This window comes from Talpa europaea, assembly GCF_964194135.1.
Source record: "Talpa europaea genome assembly, chromosome: 6".
NCBI classification, from domain to species: domain Eukaryota; kingdom Metazoa; phylum Chordata; class Mammalia; order Eulipotyphla; family Talpidae; genus Talpa; species Talpa europaea.
In genome coordinates this window covers 8,113,020-8,120,846 of record NC_140072.1, presented here as the reverse complement: position 1 = coordinate 8,120,846, position 7,827 = coordinate 8,113,020, and positions in this window count along the sequence as shown.

The window sequence follows — 7,827 nt, the reverse complement described above, 5'->3', positions numbered from 1 at the left end:
TTCAAAGCCCTCAGTTCCAGGACGCGGGCTGTAGCCCAGTTCAGTGGCGTGGGAATGGCGCCTTTTGCACCGCTCCTGTGCCTGGACGCCTGGTTCCTGCTTACTCAGGGAGGGACCTTCGCCTCAGTGAGGACCTCCGCGCGTCTCCCCGCAAGCCTAGGTGGCAGGCGCGGGGACCTGGGCAGCCGCGATCCAGGTCTGCATTTGCTTTTCAAGCACGCCAAGCGCACCGCTTTTCCGCGCAAGCTTACCGGCCGCCCGGGCTGTGTGCGCGTCTCCCGGGGTCTTTGTTCTTCTCTAATGGCGCCCGGAGCCGTTCGCTCCCCGCCGCGGCGAATCCTGCAGGGTTCGCCTCAGCTCCCGTTCAAGGGGTGTGGTGGCTGCAGTAGTTCCTTTCCACTCACAGTCCCGCTTGCTGCGTCCTTTGTTCTTGTTGGCCGTTTTGGTTTGTTGTTTCCCTCCTCTCTGCGGGTCGGAGAGTGCCGCCTCTGTGGGCGGGGGAGGGGAGCAGGGTTCTGCGCTTCCCTCCCTTCTGGTCCTCTTTTATGGCCACTTTCTTCTTCGGGTAGTTTGCTGGAGTCACCCGTTTATCTTCCGTGTCCCAGTTCTCACTGGGACCTGCCGCTTTTCCTCCCTATTAACTTTTTTTAATGGGAGATCTTACTCGCAGCGTCTCCTCGCCGCCATGTTGCTCTTTAGTAGATATTTTAATGAAACCACTGCCCAAGGAGTGCTATTGTGTTGATGATGCCAAGACTAGCCTTTGAAGATGCTCAAGGGGTTCTTAATCCACAAGTAATAAATGGTAATTAAAGGATTTTAGCACTAATGTATGTCATTAGTTTTTAGTAGTATAGCATTGAGAGTCAGTGGAAACTTTTCCATCTCATTTTATTTGCTTTCTCTGAAGCTTTTGACACTGTTCTAAACTCTGTCTTAAATATTAGCATTTTTTGGTTTCAGGAATAGAGAACTGTAATCTGGTTAGTTTTTGTTAATACCCATGTGGGCTTGAGAAGAATGTATATTCTCAAATAGTTGGATGTAGGTTTTTATTGATGGCTGTTAAATATGACTTCTTAATCTAGTAGTTTAAATCTTGTGTGTATACAGAAAAAAAATTATGCTTCCTACTTATCTGAAGCCTAACTGGATATGAAGAAGTTAGCTAAGTAATATAACCAAAAGATGTCATTCATTTTTATATTATTTAAATAAGTTAATACATTATTAGAAAGCAAGCTAAATCATAATTTTCTAGCATCATTATTAACCATGAGTTTTTATTAGATACTTGAAGGCAAACTTTATCTGTTTTATATAGAATGTGAGAGAATTGAACCCCTACAGCATGGTAGTCCACTGAGGGTCTTGGGAGATGCTCCATGGACTTTAAGAATAGTCAATTATTTCTTCTAAGTGGTTTTCAAAGTTTTCATTCATTAGCCAGACTCAGATTTAGAACAATTCTTTTTAATTGAACAAATTGGATAGTCATAAGCTGAACTTCCATAATTTCAGCAGAATGAATCACCATCAAAATATAGGAATTTTTTCTCATTTTAAATAAATCTTATGTCTGCTGACATCAATATTTCAATAAAATTCTCCATGAGGCTTAAACTTAGAGCATCTACCGAGCTTCTTAGTGAACTTGATCACTACTTTAAAGAAACAAAATTAAACCACTGCTGGAGAACACGCTCTGATTTCTCACTGTAACACCACTCTTTCAAAATCACTATAAAGATGCATTCCCATGGCGTTTTCATTGCTTTGTGGGTTGTAAAGAAAGCCTGCATTTTTATTTCATGCTTTAGCAAATTCAATATGAGTCATACAAAAAAGTCTTTTTTCTCCATAATATGACTGCAAGAGTTTTGCTTGTAAATATTTATACTGTTTCTGTCTCTATTTAATAGTCTATAAACACTTGGGCAGAGGATTGAAAAGATCTCTCAGCTTCCTTTTGTACTTGTCTTAGACTACAGAAAATGCCAAAGGAACTTGTATAGTTTTAGGTGGAAGCAAAACTTTAAATTTGCTATTACAAAAATAAAACTGGGCTTATAGTTGCTTGTTGATTTTGATTTTTACTTTGTATTGATTAGTATTTTTCCTGGTCTCTTATTTAGGTTTTCTAAATTCCTGCTATGAGTGAGACTATAAGCAAAATGAAAATGCACACATTGTGCAAAGATGAAAAATGATGTAAGAATTATATAAAATAAAATATTAAAAAAATAAAATAAAGTTGGGCTTGTTGTTGAAACAAAATCAAATATCAATAGTAGGCAATCACATGACTTAAACACCATCCACGCTCCCTTCTCCCTTCTTGAGTACACTAGAGGAAGTTACTGTGTAGACAACTTGCATAAAGAAACCAACATATATGCATGTGTGAATACATTTTCTGATTTGCTTTTTTCACTTAATATATTTTTACCTTTTAAAAGTCAACATTTATTTATTTACAGCTCTCTTTTGTTGGTGGAACATTATTTCATTGAACAGTAATACCAGAACTTAATCAATTTATATTAATGAACCTCTAGATAGTTTCCAATTTTGTTTTTGTCTTAATACAATTAATCTGACCCCATCTTGCAATTTTCACAAATTATGGTTGATTTGGCTGAACAAGTGGGCAAAAACCACAAAGTCTAATGTCCACACTCATTTATTTGCTCATAACCAATTCTGACATCTGATGTGATCGCCATAATGATCACACACTTTTATTAAGTATATGTGACCATGTATCACACAACTGTCTCTATCAATTTTGGGAGGACTTATCACATGAATCATGGAAGTTTCCATCTGTATTTTCTTCCAAAATATAAAAGTAAAACTAAAACATTCAGAGTCAACTGCTTCTCTGAAAGTTCCAAATTATTTAGGTGACCAGAATACAAGTGAGATGCATTTCCTTTTTTTGCTTTGTAGGACATGGAGGTTGAGGTAGTCAAAGCCTGGCTTTACCATTAATTGGCTATGTGACTTAAGGAAAATTATGTTTTGAAGCCACAGTTTCTTCATTTGTAAAAATAGATAATTAAGAATATTAGCTTTGGGGCCTCCCCAGTGGCGCAGCGGGTTGAGCACCATGCTGTGAAGCTGTCCGCAGCCTCTGCAGGATGGGTTCGATTCCTGGCTGGCCAGGGAGCTTCCCACATGGCGCAGCAGACCTCTCCTGCCTCATCTGCTGCTCCCCTCAGCAGTGTCTTCGGTCCATCTGCCTGTTCTGCTCCCCTGCTCTGTCTCCGGTGAATTCTCTCACCCTCCCAAGCTTCTGACCTGTACCCCAGTTCTTGTATAAATAAAATCTTTTTTTAAAAAAAAGAGTATTAGCTTTGTGTGTATATAGAGATATTGGTAGATTACGGCTGATGTCAAGTACATCAACTAACACAGAGTTTCATGCATTGTACATGCTTTCTAAATCTTAGCTATTGTCATACTCACCATCATTATTTTTTAATAAAACCATTGTTCAAATCACTGCACCATCCACTCTTCACCACACATAAGATGAAATAACTTAATGCTTCTTAGCATGACCTATCTGTCTATCTCTCATTTTCTTTTATCTTCCAGCTTTATTAAAGCATAATTGACACATAAAATTATATATACTTAAAGTAGATGATATTTTTATCAATACATACATTATGAAATGATTGTCATAACCCAGCTAACTAATATCCATCATCTCACATAGTACATTTTAAAATTTTTTTATGGTAAAAACATTTAAGATCCACCCTCTTATATATCGGTTTAAATATCTGTAAAACAATATTATTAATTGGAGAGAGAGAAACACACCCAGATTTAGGGAATTCACAGAAAACTCTGAAACACACCCTTGTTCACAAGTTAACCACATTCAAACTAGATTATCAGGTTTACAAGGCAAAGGCATAGTTCTAATTTCACTTGGCTAACTCTAAATATCTAGCACATGTTCAACTCCAAGTAAAAGCACTATTCATCACGTGAATATTAATTTATAAATAAAACAAAAATCCAAGTAGTTTGCCAGCTTCCATTGACCAATACAATTTAATTTCACTAGTATTTTCAAACTTCTGCCTCTCACTCAATGTTGTTTAAATCCCACTCCATGTCTCATTCTATTTCCTCCAAAATAAATTATAAAATAAAATTCAATGAGAAGCAAGACTTCCTACCATAATCTAATTTAAAAAAGAGAGAGAGAGGAAGAATTGGATTTAGAATGTGCTGTCAAGTTTCTCAAACATGAGAAAAAACCTGAAAATAGTGATCTATAAAAGTGCACTGAGAATATATTTCTAAGTGTTTAAACTTTCTGAGAATTAAAAGTGCAAAAATCTTGTCCATCAACTGTGATTATGACAAATTATAAACAGATTATACTGCCATCGTGACAATATTATAGAGTTAAAAAATAAATTTCAAAGTGTACACTTTATTTAAATTATTTCACATAAGATAGTTTTTAAGGTTTTAGACTCTGCTATGTAATTAAAATATGAATACATGTAAGGAATCTTAACTCTAAACTCAATGTCTTTGATTGGAAGAGTTTGACACTGGGCATCCTGGAGGCTGGTATTACTGCCCATCCTGGTGCCAGTGATGGACAATGAGTAGGGAAACTTAGATGCATTCAGTCACAAGTGAGAGAAACCAGATTTACTGGACAGAGAGCAGCCCATGGATCTAAGCATGTGGCTAAGCCCAGAAAGAAGCAAAAAGAAAAGGGAAAAGCTGTAGTGGCAGTGAGGAGAGGCAGAAAACAAAAGACAGGTGTCAAAGAGCCTGGATAAGGGGGATTTTGCAAAGGAGCCCATATCTAAGTGAACGTGCACATGGACCCCTTCCTTGACATAAGACTAGTTTGGAGAATGCATTTTACCCAGCAAATCCTCTCACAGATGCTACACAAAATAACACAGTGATAAGCCTGCTCGCGCATGAGTAGCTTTGGGGATATATAGAAATGCATAACTTTTTATCACAAGCCTTGTTTTCTTTCAACTCTGTTAGTGTTTAGTGGAGATCTACCATATGCTGGGCACGGCAGTGCATAAAAACCAGGTGTGTGCTCTTACAGAGTTTGCAACTTAGTGGACAAGACAGCTTAATCTGATAATTACATTAGTTGATCTATTACTACAAATTAAGTTAAGGGAAATGATTCTTTGAGTGGTTACATAAAAGAATCTGACCTAGGCTATGTGGTAGAGGACAGTAGCTTTGAGAAGCAACACTTAATCTGAGAGCTAAAGGAAGAATACGATAGTAGTTAACCAGAAGAGACAGACAGAATTTTCAGACGAGACAGCTTGTGTGATGGCCCTGAAGTGAGAGGTAAGATGAACAGTTCTAGAGCTTAAAGCACTGGTAACCAGGCCAGAGAGGCAGTGCAAAGTGGGTGCAAAATGTATACTAAAGTCTAATACAGTCGTTCAGGCCACATCAGTATAACAACATCAATAATAGATTTCCAGTTTTGTTCAACTTCTATATGCTAGACCCTCTGTCAGGTACTTGAAACATATGCCTTTATTGAACCAAGTTAACTGAAAACCAATGTGTCTTTAAGCATTACCTGATATTTCATACCATCCTTTCCAAGAAAATTCCAGAAAGAAAAATCAGAATTGAAGCTTCTGTCCTTAGTCACAGTGATAAAAATAAAAAGATTGGTTTAGAACATGGACTTTAGGATTAACATGTGATCTATGATAAACTTATTCAGTTCATGAAGCAGGTCAATGTGTCTGAGTGTTTGTGAATTTTAATGAGTAAAAAGTTATTTTCATGAGTATTTTTTATCTGAAGAGTTAACAAGTTAGAAAAAGAAAACTACTAACAAAAAAATTTAAATTACACCCAGACTTATTTAAGAGCCATTTGTTTATTACTAGCAATACAAACTTCCATGAATGTTGTTAAGCTTATCACTGATTTTTATGCAGTAAAACAATAATATTTATTCATTAATTATAAAACAAAAACCAAAATGCTTTGTCACTATAAAAGTCTGCCTCGAGGGTAATCACCGAGAGCTCAGTCAAATAAATTCCAATTATTCTGGGCTTTGAACTGAACTGAATTTTCATTTCACTGCACTCTGCTTTCAAGAGAAAGCTTCTGTAGATTTAAAAAAAAATGTTGAGAGAGGAGATTTATTTTATTTTTCACATTTTAAGCAAATTACAGCTACTCAACAGCATTTATTGGGGATATTTAACATGTGCAAGATAAATTGCAACACATGGTAGAACGTGCAGGTTGTAAAAGTATTCTCTACCCTCAGCAAGCCTATGATTGAGAACTTCTGCTTCTGGCCAAGGTGGAGTAACAGACTAGCCTAGCCTAAAACAGTTTACCGACTAGCCTAAAACAGTCAAAAGATGAATATGAATTAAGAAGCATGGATTTCTAGGCTGTGGGCATAGGCAATGAAAAACAGCTTAAACTGCTCAAAAATTTAAATTCTGCTTTTGAAAAGACTAAAACTAAGAAGATTAATAGACAAGTCACAGACTGAGAGAAATATTTTCAAAGTGTGTCTCTGCTAAAGGACTTATACCCACAATATATAAAGAACTTTAAAAATTAAATAATTAAACATGCAGTCCAATTTTTAAAATGGTGAAAACATTTGAATAGTTTAATAGAGAAGATATAAGCATGGGAAGTGGTGCTCTGAAAGATACTCAAGAATGGGCACCTGAATCAAGGATGGCAAAGTGCAAGTGGGTCTTTATCAGAAATTTACACAATGATATTGCTGGAAAGTACTTAGCTAGTGTTGGAGTCTGAAACAGAGAGGAGACCAAGAATAAAGTTAAGACAAGGGCAGGGCCTCCTCAGAGACGCAGCGGGTTGAGTGCAGCGCTGTGAGGCTGTCCACAGCCTCTGCAAGGTGGCTTCGATTCCCAGCCAGCCAGGGAGATGTCCACATGGCATAGCAGACCTCTGCTGTCATGCTTGCTGCTCCCCTCAACAGTGTATTTCATCAGTCTGCCTGTTCTGCTCCCCACTCTGCCTCTGGTGAATCCTCTCACCCTCCCACGCCTCTGGCCTGTACCCCAGCTCTTGTATAAAAATAAATCTTTAAAAAAAAAAGTTAAGACAAGGGCAGTCCATTAGCAGTGAGAAATAATTAGAAATCAAGAATCATGATGAAGTAGAGGACACAGACCAGGACAGAAAAAAGAACTAAATAGGTTCAGAGAGAACCAGAGACGCCATTTGATAGAGAAAGCGGGAGGCTGGGAGAGGGTTGAGGAGGTACAGTTCCCTGAAACTGCCGTGGTTTCAGACACCTGCTGTGTCTGATAATTGCATCTTATTTTACAATTTGTGGTATTTGAAGGAGACCGCAGGTCTGTACAACTAAACAAACGTGGTTAGAGCTCTCTGGGCTACAAGACGGAATATTAGACATGGGAAAAACAAGCACAGTAACAGTAACATAAATAAAATTCCACCTAAAGCTGCCAGGAAGCCTCCCCTCCACCAGGTATCACAGAGAATGGTATTGATAGTGGAGTCTGCCGAGGGCTAAGGGTACAGGTATAGGATTGGGGGGGCCTCGGGAAGCAGCCAGAGAAGAGAGCCAGGCAACTAATTCGTGAATTACAAACCTCTTCCAAAACACTCACTTCAATGGTCTGATGTGATAAGAATAAAAGATGCTGCCAGACCTTATCCCAGGAAGTACATACCAGACTTTCTATATAGAAGATCATAAACATTAAAAAAAATGCAATAAACAAGCCTTGGAGAATATTATGCCATCAGTTCATCAGAAACCCCAAA